This window comes from Triturus cristatus, chromosome 12, assembly GCF_964204655.1.
Source record: "Triturus cristatus chromosome 12, aTriCri1.1, whole genome shotgun sequence".
Taxonomy (NCBI): domain Eukaryota; kingdom Metazoa; phylum Chordata; class Amphibia; order Caudata; family Salamandridae; genus Triturus; species Triturus cristatus.
This window is the reverse complement of record NC_140595.1, coordinates 95,525,317-95,539,153: the sequence shown is the minus strand read 5'-3', so window position 1 is coordinate 95,539,153 and position 13,837 is coordinate 95,525,317. Positions and strand designations below refer to the sequence as shown.

The 13,837-nt window shown below is 48.4% G+C and overlaps 2 protein-coding genes across 2 annotated transcripts in view; one reads left to right on the top strand and one right to left on the bottom strand.

Moving 5' to 3' along the window:
- The window catches only part of CERS2 (ceramide synthase 2), a 148,349-nt gene extending 145,099 nt beyond the window's left edge, over nt 1-3,250 (bottom strand). The window contains exon 1 of the mRNA XM_085639700.1: nt 3,024-3,250. The gene's annotated coding sequence lies outside the window, so the exon portion shown is untranslated. The remainder of the gene's footprint in view (nt 1-3,023) is intronic.
- Nucleotides 1-13,837, top strand: part of ANXA9 (annexin A9) — a 288,305-nt gene that overhangs the window by 75,390 nt on the left and 199,078 nt on the right. The gene's annotated exons all lie outside the window — the stretch shown is intronic.

Sequence of the window (13,837 nt, the reverse complement as noted above, 5' to 3'; positions counted from 1 at the left end):
CACTAATAATTTTAGGAAAAGCAATTTGTTCTTAGAATTTTACACATAACACTCATCTAAATATAAGTTGGAAACGTTTGCAAAACAAAGTTTAAAAAAAATGACCCATAGCAGAAATAAAACGCTATGAAATCAAAGCAGAAATTAAAGTAAGGACTGACCAAGCATTGAAGTACATCATTTTTTATGGAGCTGTGCAAAATTCGGTCACTCACAGTGAAAGGAGCCATTAATAGAAGTAGGCTCGCCCACTGCTCCATGCTGTGGCGAGAGGATGGAAAATCTGACTGACGTCTGAACAGACCAATGAATGAAGAGCGCTGACTGACACCCCCTGTGTGCGGGTTTGTGTAAACTTTTTTTTAGTATGGGGGGGGGGGGGGGGGTAAACAAAAGGCTGTGGAGAAACAAACTGTCTTTATGCCGAACCTAAAAAATACACTGACAATGGGCATCTGCAGGGCTTTGAGTGGGCCGGGTACTGCCAGTGCCTCAGCACCGGCAGTTCAAAAAAAGCAGCTGCTGAGAAGGGTTCATGTCGGGCTCTCCATTTTTGCCCTAATCATCAGTGTGGAAAAGAAATCTTAACTCTGCAGCAATATCTCCCTTCGCTGCCTTTGAGGTAACTTTAAAGTGACTTGTTATAGTTCTTTCACAGTCTTTTCATTTCAGACCTGAAGCATTTTCAATATTATATACAACAAAGCCATAGTTGTTGCTTATTTATCTTATAACAACCATTGACAAAGCCAATAGTCCTGGCTTGTTAGTGTAATGTTACATGCTGTTTAATATATATCTGGATACAATGACAGAAGCAACAAAATACCAGTCGGGCAGCACACTATGATATGCACAGATGTTTAGCTTATGTATTTTTAAGCCACACCTTTAATTACATTGACCACCCCCCACTGAGAGACCCTCCAGTTTTTTTTTTAGCCCATTTAAAGCCCAGGGCATCTGTGAGAAACTGTCTCCACACTGCTTCGGCCTCTCTATGCAAGATGCCCTAAACTACGAAATCTGGACACTTGCCCAACAAATGCGTGCACACTGGGTGGACTAGCGCGTTTGCAGCCTGTCGTGAAATGCCCCTGCAGAAGCAGGAGAGGCACCAGGTCCCAAGGCATCATGGGAACCTGAGCTCGTCGCCAAGGTCCTAGAATCACAACTAATTACCAAGTCAAACTTTACCGACCTATTTCTGAATCAGTCCCCCTGCTAATGGCAGGCGCTGTGGTTTAGCCTCACTGTTTCATGAGAGCACCCCCCTCCCCCCCAACTCTCCTCGTTTGCTCATTATTTATGATAATGAATGGCAGCTAATTTATTTACCTGAGGAAGGATTGTGTGAGCCCCAGGCAAAATTACATTTTGCTGTTTAGGTTCCCTTAGTCCCTATTTATGGGAGGGGGCAGTTGCTGAACTATGACATCTCTTGCGAAATCTGTCCTACAAGGCGATGACGTGCTATCGACTGAAAAGCTTTCCCAACAATTTCTGCTTTGCCACTTGGGGACCTACCCCTTAAAATTTAGTAGCAGAACCGCTCTAACTCACGTTACGTACAACTGCCCCGTGTACACTATGACAATCTGAGAATCGGCCTTCTGAACGGGTAGGCCATCGATGTGGAAATTGTCCTTACTCACCAGTTGGAAAACTTGTCCTCAAACATCACTAGCACGGGTTGCATCTGGTCGCCACTGGGCTATTCAAAATGTCCCATAGTTCTTGAAAATCTATTACAAGTATGTCTTTCCATACTGCCCCATGGCGACCTGTGGCGAAACCATGGCTTTGGATAATGGAGTTAAAACTGCACCTTTGTGTCTCCTTGACCACAGTGTAAAACTGTCCTTACACACTGCAGGGAACACCTGGGTGGTGACCTGTAGTAACCCACTGATGGAGTGTTTGTAAGGGAACTGCCCTTTCACACTTTTCAGCCGTGTGTTGGAAAGCTGTCTAGATGTGCTACTTTCTGCTCAGCAAACCACCCTAAAGGGTCAGACATCTTTCTACCTCGTCAGGAATCCACCGTCACTGCCCCATTCTGCTCACTACCCCCACTAAAAATGTCTGCTCACTGACCCCCGCCGCCACCCATACAAAAAGGTGTCTCTCTCCTTCCCTTTTATGTATATATGTATGGTCTATTGTGTTTTAGTGGAACAACTGCAAATAATTGTACAATCGGTTAATAAATGTACCCGTCTGTCCTTCCCTCGGCCGTCAGAAAGACCCACTCACTCTGCCTTTGGGCTTCCACCGACCCTTCTCAGTTCTACCCAGAAGGGCCATTCTGTTGACTACCTTTAAAAACAGATCCCTGCCTCTCTTCTCTAGTGAGAGGCCCTGATAAAATGCTGTCCGTATAGGGTCTCCACTCCCCAGGTATAGGGTCTGCTCACTAGTATCCCTACAGGGGCTTCCCCGTTCACACACGGAAGGTCGCTCCTTTGACTAACCGGACAGAAAGGACAGATGGGCACTGGCCATGCAGCTCAACAGACAGGCCAATTTGGACGACCCCCCCCCCCCGGCACCTGATGCTCACTGTCCTCACCCCATCACAGTCGTCCCATTTGCTACGTTTTGCAAAGTAATACCATGGTCGCCCCTCTGCCACTCTTTTCCCCAACTGTTAGCCCCACCCCCAAAAAAGGAGGACCTTCCTGCTACTTATTGCACCCCCCCCCCCCCCCCCCAAACACACTGTGCGCCCCTGCCCCGGCTTCTCCAGCAGACGAATCTCTCTTTCCAGTCCGAAGTTATCTCTCATTGTGCGTGAGTCACTCCAGGGAGTTTCACTTGACTTTATGTGTTGTAAAAAGTTCTTCGAAAGTTTGACCTGAACTTGAAATGTGGCTTTTTAGCTTTCTTAAACCCCTGACCCTTCCACCCCCCAACTCACACCCGTCATCGTCCCCCCCCACAGATCACCTGCCGCCCCCCTAACTCTCCTCCCCAATCTCAGAAGCAGTACAGAACAAGGTGTTAATGAGAGCAGGACTCACTCTGAGGCGCTCACTCCGTCCGCCAAGTGCAGCAGAAGCTCAGCAGCTCTCCGGCCTCAGTGCCAGCGGTTTCCACCCGGCGGGGCTCTCAGTCCAGCGGCCTCTGGTCTCAATGAAACTCCAGGTAACTTCTAGCCCCTGGCGAGTCTCCCAGGACAGGAATAGGAAGTGAGACGTAGAAGGGACGCCCAGGCTCGGACTCCTGCAGGGCTGGCGCCCCGCCCACTACCTGCGGGAGCCCCGTCCACTCCCCCCCACTGCAGGTGCCCCGCCCACTCCACCCCTCCTGCAGGTGCACTCCCTCCTCCCCTCTCGAATGCGCTCCTCGCAGGAACGCTCCGCCCCTGTCGGCAGGAACAGCGACATTTATTCCAGCGCCTGTAACCCCTCCCTGAGGAAAATTCACTACTTTGCGGAGGAGCGGGAGCCTGTCACCGGCAGGATCAGAGCCGCCGCCCCCTCTTCCTGTATGAACAGCCCGGACTTCGCCCCCTGCAGGAGCGCCTCCACCGGCTGCATCCACCTCTCTCTTAAGGCGATCTTAGATCCTGCAGGAACTCCTATTCCCGGTTCCACGCAGGAGCTCCCACTCCCTGCCTGAGTTCCCCTTCCATTGCAGTAGCACATTCTCTTCCTACAGGAGCAGTGACTCCAGGGAGGAGCACCCCGCCGCCGCCTACATGGGGGAAACCAGACTCCCTTCTTCTCCACGCGCATTAACACCTGTTTCACCCAACCCAACCCTTCCCTGAGAAGCTTCTAGAAGCCTAGGCGGTGCGTCATGGGCCCTAGTGCAAGGAAGGAAATGGCCCCCCGTGGCTGGTGTTTGAATTAATAAAATACAGCAAATATCTGAATTCAGATGGGCCCTCTGGGCCCCGGTGCACTGCACCTGCTGCACCAATTGAAGCTACGCTCCTGGGTGCTGTTCACAGCTATTACAAAATCAAGCCCCTTCCTTCACCAACACTGCCCCCCCCCTCCCCCGGCAGGGGTACTCTGTACTCAAGTGCAGGAGTGTCTGCATGAACACCCCAGTACATGCAGGGGTCCCCTGGCTACTCCAGGGGTCCCCCCCGCCTGCACGAGACCCGCCTCTTCCTGGAGGACAGGTTCACTGAGGCGTCAGTGGTCCCTCCTCCCGCTTTTCACGGTGCTGGAGCACCAACGCCTTTCTAAGCAGGGACCCACCCCAGCCCCTGCAGGGCACTTCATCATTCCTGCAGGAACACGCACTTCTTCTACTCTCCGTGTGGGAGCAATGCCTGTGTCCCAGCACTCCAAACAGCGCACGAGACATCGCCTTCCCTTAGACGCCCCTGCTGCACGAGCACCGGTCCAAACGCATCTTCCTGCATCACTTCCTGGGACGCTGGCGCACGTGCGCCGCTCCCTCTTCCCCAATCACCCCCCCCCCCCCCCGACCTGGTATCCAGTTCTGCAGGAAATACCTGGAAACCGTCTCTTTTTAATTCAAGGGCCCCGCCCCACCCCTCCTTGGCTGCACTCACCCGTGAGTTCCCCCTAAGCCCCATTTCTGGACGGGTTCTACTGGCTCTCCGCCCCCCCCCCCCCGGCCAGTTTTAAAGGCACTGGTAAAGGCTCCCCCCCAGGGCCTGGTGACGATGAAATGTTTCTCATTTCCTAGTTTGATAAGACTCGGAGATAAGGCGTCCCTCCCTAGCGAGAGCTGCGTGTTCCCATGAAAACCCCTTGCACGCACACTCAAAATGATGCAGATGAACAGATCCGAAATCTGGAGAGTGAGTGGCATTAGGGCTGCCTCACTCCTGTAGGTGGGCGGAGGGTGCTGAAACACCCCAATAGGGTGTACAAACCCCACATTGACCCATAACACCCACTCATATTTTTTCTAGATCTTAAATTGTTACAGGTCAGGTTTGACCAGTAATCCAGCCCGTTCTCTCTTTATCGAGTTGCCACTTGTCAGATGTAACCAGCACATCCAGTCCTGCTTTCTTTATCTGTCTCAAGGCAGGTGCAAGGCGTCCTTCGTGCTTGTTTTTCTAGATCTCAAGTCACCACCTGCAAGGCGAGAGCAGCTTACCCAGTCCTGTTTTTCGGTTCTCATGTTTTCAGTTGACAAGATTGCTCTTCTAAGTTTCTGAATCCCAACTTGCCAGATGAGTTTCTTGTCCTCTTTTCTCTAGTTCTCGAGTTATCAGATCTTATATTTGAGTACCTCAGCCATAGATGTTTCTTTCTTCAGACTGTTCCACTTGAGGTTAGAGGAGTTACCTAAGAAGTTGAACACCGGCCGCTGCGGGATGTGTAACTAGTTAGCATGGAGGAGTTACAGTCTTTATCGGGCTTAACCACTATCCATCTATGTATGTTTCTTAGATTTCAAGTTAACACAGGTCAGGTGGATGCAATAGACCCAGGCCTGCTTTTAGGTCTGGCCTGTGAGACAGGCTTAGGTGTTTGCTAAGAGTATAGGTTTACATCAAAGTATCATACATAATATACATACATAGAACGCGTTTGGTCTGCAGACTTCATCTATTGGCCTCAGTGGGGTAGCAAGGTGGGATGTTGTGGGGGAGGTCGGCCCCAGGCGCCACGAGTTTTGGGGGTTTTCCCCCTTGGTCTTCAATCGGCCGCCGCGGGGTAGCAAACAAAACGGAGCTCTTGCCAGCATCCCTCCCCCGGGTCTACACTTCAGCCGCCGCAGGGCAGCAAACTCAGGGACCGCCACGGTCGGCCAAAGGGCTAGCTACGCCACAGATTGGCCTTCTAAATTGTCACTCACATTTTGCTTCCGCTCACCACGGCATCTAGCATTCAGCACTAAGGGTAGAATGTTCTAAATTAGAAACGGGGAAACATAAAGACAAAAATACCGGCCATCATAATCCCGGAGCTATTGTTTTCAATGAAGCTCTCCATATTCCAATGATCTAATTTAACCTGCAAAAAGCATAAAACGCATTGTCCTCTGACCGGAAGCAGTCACAGGGACGATTGGGAAAAGTTGAGAAACAAGCACCGTGCCATGGGAATGCCACAGTGGCGTAAAATAGTGAAATAAAATGTGTGCTCTGTGTTTAAAACTTCCTACAAGATAAAATCCACACCCCTGGGACAGCTTGGTTAGACCAGAGTTAATACTGGAGCATGCATTTTTAAAATCTTCCAGGTGAATTCTAGCTTGCCTCTGCAGGAATACATCTCTAACCTGGCTCTTAGATCATCCTTCTAAACATTCTGGATTGTAAAATAGTTCTGGCAGTCCTAGATCGATTAGCGTAGATTTTTTACACCATTTAACCATGGGATGGCCAAGGCATTTGCCAAAGAAAGACAATCTGACAGTATCTCCCTCGAAAAGCCTGGTTCTTCTGTCCCCCAAATCCTTTGCCAAAGAAGAAAGGGGCCTAATTCAATCCTGTCTTCGAGGGGATCCGGTCAACCACAGAATAACACATGAAGGATGGTGAGGATTGGGGAATAGCCAGTCACCCGCGTAGAAATGTATTCTCCACCTATGTATTTGTTTGGCACCTTTATATCCCATAACCCAGCTCCATAAGTTGCTATGGAGACACACTTACTATTTTATATACTCACAATCTCCTTCACAGGTTTATGTCCTAATCCGCGTGCAAAACTGAAAATCAAATCTATAGCTCTCTGACATTGAATTGCCCTAGAGTTGAGTAAAAAAAGATCCAGCATAAATGCAAATCCAAAGGCGATCCCAGATGCATACAATTAAACACCTTTAAAATCTCTATCACACCTAATGGAAATTTGATGGTTTGGGTGTTTTTGGGCCAATTTGTGTAATAAAAGACTTGCAGAAATTTGTTTTAAGGCCAAAAACACCCATAAAAGTATAAAACGCATCCAGGAGTAGTTGTAGGCTATTGGCAGTTCTAGAAATGAAAACTGCATTGTCCTCGTAAAGTAAGACCGGTATTGCACATGTACTCCTATGTGGCAGATCTTTCCCTCCCTGGCACAAATATTTTTCTAGACCATTTATTTGAATTAAGAAAAGCAGCGTAGCCCTCGGAAATCCTTGGAGAACTCCTGAAGAAGATGTAATCTTGGGGGAAAGTTCACCATTCACCCCATATCTAATCTTAGCCACAGTGCCCCAATGCATTTGTCATAATAAATCAATCGGGCTTGTTCTATTCCTATCCCTAATGCGTTCAATAAAATATTTTAAAAATAACTATTTCAGCAGCTTTCCAAACCCAGACTATTGCCTTTGCCAGTGTTTATTATTCTAGGTCCCAAGTTGTCTCATCAAGTATGAGTAGCTCATCCAGTCGCTGATTGGGCTTCTGCACAGTGTTCCTTTTGCCCCATTCTCGGGGGCTCAACTGTCGGAGTGGATGTCCGCTGGGATTATCACAGTGGGAGACTGGTTCCAACAGGGGGGCTGATCCCTTTGGATGATTTTTTATTCCAGTATGACCTACCTCGTATACAATTTCTGACTTATCATTCGCTAGTGCGAGCATTTGGAGACTTATGGTGGAATGGCCGGCAAGAACTGCAAACTCATGGGGTTCTCCAGGCGTTGGTAAGGTGAGGGACAGCCCAACACCTAGTGAAATGGCTTTATAGAGCACTGTTGGAGATGGTTAGGACACCCTTGGACCGAACATGCAAGAGATGGGGTGTAATAATAGGGAGATACTTACAGGACAAGGAATGGGTTCGGGTCTTGAGGAGCCCGAAACGGGTGTCTAGGAACACCAAATTTAAGCTTACGCAGTTTAACTATTTCCACATGGTTTACCCGACGCCTCACACACGGAGCATCATGTATGGAGAGGAAGTTCGCTGCTGCCCTAGATGTGGAATGCGAGTTGCAGGGTTCGCTCACATGACGTGGGAGTGTGCACAACTGCTGGGGTCCTGGGTCTCGGTGCTGGACTAGATTAACATGACGCTGGCTCGCGCACTTCCTTGCTGGGCGGAGGTCTGCCTACTAGGACTATTCCCCAGAACAAGGGCCAGAGAAGGGGCTCCAGATTTGCAGACTTAGCCCTAGTCTTAGCGTGAAGACACATAGCACTGAAATGGATGATATCGGCGGGTTCTAGGGTGACAGTCTGGGAAAGAAATGTGGACAAGTGGGCCAGAGCGGAAGAAAGGGCAATACAGAGGGAGGATGCCCGAGGGGTCCCTTGCCGCCCATTGGCGGGCCTGTGGATGGAGGTCCTGAGAGCATGGGATGCCAGGAACGATATATATTCGGGAGGGAGTGTGGATGAAGTGGAGAGTGAGGGGCGTACTTGTTCTGGCCCTGCAGAAGTATGAAAGGTGCGATCGATGGGTAGGTATACCGAGTAGAGGATCCCCTCCTCCCTCAGAGGCTCATAGAGATCCTTCATATGCAGACATACACATTTAGTATGAATTAGTCCCTAAACTGACATAGGGCAATGAAACCACTGGACGGCGCACTGTTAAACAGTTTCCTAGAGTTTGGGACAAATGGTTGTATCATTGTTTGTTTAATATGTCTGTACAATGGGAAGATACTTGTGACTCCCTGGAGCACACATGGATAAAGAGTATAAGGCGTGATTGCACGGTATGCCATGGTCATGGATTGTATTGTAACAAGCCTGTTTAAGCCGCATATTTCGTAGCATACCATGTGCAGTTCTGATACCACTAAATGTATCTCTGGCAATTCACAGTGCTAGTATCTGATTGATGCAATTACTGTTCTTGTACGTGTATATTACTATGTCACTGAAAACACCAATAAAGACATATTAAAAAAAAAAGAGTAGCTCATCCGGTCCTTTATAGTCTAGGTCTCAAGTTGTCTTTCATGGCAAGCCAGGTTCTTCCGTATCTAGTTTACTTATATCCGATCTAGTTTTTTTCTCATTTAGTTTTGATTTTCCTTCCCTGGTAGAGTGCATGTGATGCCAAAGCAAATCGACTTCAAGGCACTAGCAAACAAAACAACACTGCAGGGAATCTGCCTTTTCTGCGTGGTCAACCCAGACATGGCTGCCAGTTAACACGCCACTCGGTGTTTATCCTCCCGTTTTGAAGTCTTTTCTACAATTCGCCACTTTACTGCTGATGGACGAATAACGATTGACCGTGGATACCATTCAATTTATTGGAATTTCTTAATGCACGCCTTATCTGGAATAGTGAGAAACCTTGTTTATTAAACAGAGAGGGAGGTGTAACGCAATGCTACATAGAGCACATGATTAATATTTGCGATTTTCGAGCCCTGACGAAGTTCCCTCTGGCAAAGAATTGGGAACGAAACGCGTTGGCTGTGTGCCAGTTTTAAGAGATTTACTGAATAAAAGGATCTAATTATGGAATAATTGTTTATGCTGCCTCATTGACTTTGGAACGAGTGCCCCTTCCATCGTTCCTTTTGAACAAAACAACACTGCAGGGAATCTGCCTTTCTGCGTGGTCAACCCAGACATTTTGACTTCTGCCGGACCCTATAATTTTGCTGGCTGTAGGACTCTAAGCACTTTACCCCTGCTAACCAGATATAGACGGCTTGTGCTCCACCTTTCACCATGGTAAAATTGGGAAAGTCCTAACTAACATATTTAACATACCTAAGTCTCTAGTTTATGGTACAAGAGTGTACCTCTGGTCAGTGGGTTACATGTCACAAGTGGGCTGCAGCAGGCCTTGGGCCATCCACCTAGTGACTATGTGTACATGACTGCAGGCCTGCCCTCTGTAGCCTGGCTGTGCAGTTTTAAAGTGCAAATTCAACCTGCCAAAATAATATCTTTTCACAGGCCTAAATCTTTCTTTTAAATATTTATGAGTCACCCCTTGGTAGGCCTTATTACCCATAGGGCAGTGTTCATGGATTTAAAAGTAGGACACATACAAGTTTAATGTTACACGTGTTCTTACAGTGAAAAGGCCCCAAAAGCTATTTTCAATTTAGCAAGCCTGGCTGATTGATAGGGCAACACTGGGATGTAACATTAAATACTAAAACTGTATATTGGGAATGGGACTAGCTAGAAAAATAATCTAAAAAATATGTATTTAATGGTTAAGTCGGAATTTTGCTAACTATGAAGGAAAAATATATTTTAGTACGTTACCTTTCCCTGCTTAAAGTTGCTGGAGTCTAATCTGCATTTTGCTCTCCTACTTCTGCCATCCAGTAATTAGCACTTGCTCCCAGAGTTGAGACACAGACCTTGGGTGTGGGGAGGCATTGTTGTGCCCTTGTCAGGATGCCCTGTGGACTGGGATCTACAAGTTGATTAACTTAAAAAAGGCCAAGCGTGTCACAAGCAGATATAGCTAACATCCAGGCCTGCCCTCTTCCTTTGTTCCGGCTGCCAGACGGGCTTCAATCATGGTGGGTCTGATTTTGACAAAACTAGAATTACCTTATTACATTTCCCACTCACCCACAGCCCTTAGAGCCCAAGTTTAGTATGGATAAAGACGTCAACCCAACTTGGAAATGCTCAAAGTGGGTAGGATTAGCCTCGGAAACCTTTACTCTGATGGTTAGGGCATCCCAAGGGGCCATTCTCACCCACTAACTTGTGGCAGACATAAATGTGGCTTCTCCAGGGACCCACGGCAGAACAGTCCTGGACATGGGGAAGATCAGAATAGGACTGAATCTGCTGTGTACAACCTGAGAAGAGCTACGAAGGACTGGACCTGTTCTCTTTTGGACCCAGGACAAAGAAGTGGACTCCAAAGGTCATAAGGCTGACCTCCTACTAAAGCTATGTGTACACAACAAGCTACAAGAGGCCTTTTCCTGCAACTGCCCTGTTGACCAGTGGCACCTTGACTGGGCCCTGCAGTTTGGCTTCTGCCTAACACCCTGTACGTCGCTAAGTGCATTCCTAGGGGTCAAGGAGGGCTTTAGGAGTGTACTCCTGAATTGGGACTTAAAGGACTTAGCCAGAGGTAAAAACCTTTGCCCAGGATGATCCTGATAGGTGTACCCGACTAACACTCCATCATGGACAACGTCAAATTGCTGACTGTCCTTGGTACTTTGTGCTTTTAGCTCTTTTTCTACTTAAACACTTTAAAACGTCATATCTATATTTCCCTTATTACATTTTTCTCACTTTGGTGTCATTTTTAAAATTAAATTTTACACTATTTTTCAAATTCAGTTTGTGATTTTTCATTGATTTGCATTTGCATTTCAACTTTATTATAGTTTTAGTACTGCATAAATACGTTACATATTGCCTCTAAATTCAGCCTGTCTATTGTGTGTCAGGGCTACCAGAGAATTATGGTCAGGATTATTCACTGACTGTAGTGGTTGACCCTGACGAGGATTGTGGTTATAACTTGAGGTGGGTACTTACCGCCAGTGGCGGCACCTCCGTGTGATGGGGCGTCAAGGAGGGACACTACACGAGATCGGGGTATATGTGGTTTTATTGTTACAAGTCTTCGTTTAGTCCGGCTAGTTAGTCTTTCACTCGCGAAGGTAGCGGGATCCGTGGTGATTGAGCCCTCCGAGGACCTCCGGGACGGACTGCTCCCCTCCTTCTTGGTCCTTTCTGCGGTCACGAGGTTGGCTCTCCGCATGCCCATGGAAGAGAGAGATAAGGGACTATATTAGTCTTGCGGTATGTAAGCACGTATCCCTAACACCAAGGACCGGGAGTGAGGAAGCACCATACGTGTGTACAACCGAATACGGAGTGATAGAACCGGTGAGGGATTCAAACAAACTAAAGAAAGTAGAGGGACTGAGGAGTCGACCGGTTAACGGTGGTTCTCCCACCTTCCCATCCAACCCGCTACCCGGTCCCGTACCTGTCCAAGCCACGCTCCTCCCCTGGGAACGTGGCCGGGCGCTTTGCGGAGTCCGTAGCCGCTGGGTCTCTCGATTCTCCGACCTCCGGTTTCCACCTGCTCTCACTCGTTCGTCTCGGTCGCGCCGTCTTCTTCGTCTCCGTCTCCTTCGTCTCCGTCCTTCCTCCAGGGATCGCCGTCCGTCCACTTCCTGGTTCCGCCTCCTTTTCAACCTACCGGCGAAGTGACGCCCTCCCTGGGCGGGGCTTGAGTTCCTGGATCGTCCCAGTTAAAGGGCCCGGCCCCGGCCAACAGAAGTGTCCCGTCACACTCCGCTACTGTGACCATTGTACATGTCGGTTTGGCTGGCCGTCTCAGGCTAGCCAAACAGACATGCGCACTGAGCTGTCTCCAACCCAGCTGCATTGCTGGGTTGGAGACAGCAAAGCACAGGCTCTCAGTCTATCTGGGAGAGCAAAATTCGCAGCGATAAGGCAAATCCTGATGCTGCTTTCAAACATTAGAGCAGTGTGGGGATTGGCCGCAGGGGAGCCTGTACTGCAGAGAGGACACGAAGAAGAGTGGCATGCAACAGGTATGTTCTTTTTCCCTATTAAAAAAACTTTTTCCATGTCCTTTGATTTCCCTCCTTTGCACCTCCTTGTCCGTCGTCGTTCCCCGCCACTCGTGCCGCACAGCAGACACTACTGCTTACTGCCCCGCCCATCTAATAACCCAAGTTCTTACATAACACCCATAAAATAATCAAGTCACAACAATTACAACTAAACTATACCAATGTTTAATGAACAAGAATGTTCATGCATACACAATGAAACCTAAGCCTGTATTCAGTAGCAATACAAACTAACTGATGAATCTCTCTACGCAGGCAGTATTTAAAAGTATCTATTTAACTTATGTTTAAATGAAGAGTCAATTGCGAAAATGTACACCAGAAACTCATTGCAAAGGATGGAGCCAGCCACTGATAGCTCAATAACTTTTTCCTGCTTTGGTTGGATGCCACTTATGGGAAAACAGCATGGCAAGTTGTGGGGTCTGTGGGGGACACATCCTTGGGTTGTTGCCGTTGTTGTAATGGTGGAGGGCTTCGACCCTTTCCTGAAGACGGCGTCTGCTGTTTGGATGTGGCCTAGTGCAGGAAATGTGGTCTAGTAGAGACTCATCACAAGAGAATGAGAAGTAGAAATTACATTTAAAATAAATACTCAGTTACTTTTCCACTACCTGGAGATTGGAGGGTCGCGGGCTGGGAATTTTGAAACAGAAGCACAAGAAAATAGTTGTTGGACCGTGCACCTAGTCTCAACTAGAGAAGCCTGGTGTATTTGAAAAGATCAGTTGTAAGGCACCTTTTAAACCCCAGATATTATTCTGCATTTTGGGGTCGCCGGCCCAGGTGGGAACCTGCTATTGAGGCACTACCACCCATCCCACCGCCTGCAGCCAAAGCAAATCTCTCCTTCTAGCTGACGTGGGGGAACATCAGGCATCCATGACCACTCCGCGGCCATACTGCTGAATGCTACATCGTGGGGGCCAGCCAGCACATGCCGTCATTTTTATGTGTTGCACGCCTCGAATCAGAAGCCTCTTAAATGTAGCTGTCTGCAGTGGCGGCTGGCATGGATCGGGGGGTTGGGTGTGGGTAAGGAATGTAAAAAACAAAAAGAAGAAAAACTTACCATTTGCCACATCTCTCCTCCGTCTTCTCTCCCAGCTGTACAGGAACCAGGAAGCACACCCAGACTCCCCAGGCTTCCCTGGCCAATCAGGGTGATTGGTAAGCACTCAGGCTCCCCTGATCAATCACAACGCTGCAATGCAGCGTTGTGATTGATCTGAGTGCCATGATTCGGCACTCAGCCAGGGAATGGGAGTCTGAGCATGTTCTCCACCCAGGCAGTAATGCAGCCTGGGTGGAGAACATGCAAAGTGCGCATGGCGGTTTGGCCGGTCCGAGAGGGCCAGCCAAACAGTCATGTGCACTTAGGAGTGGGCAAACC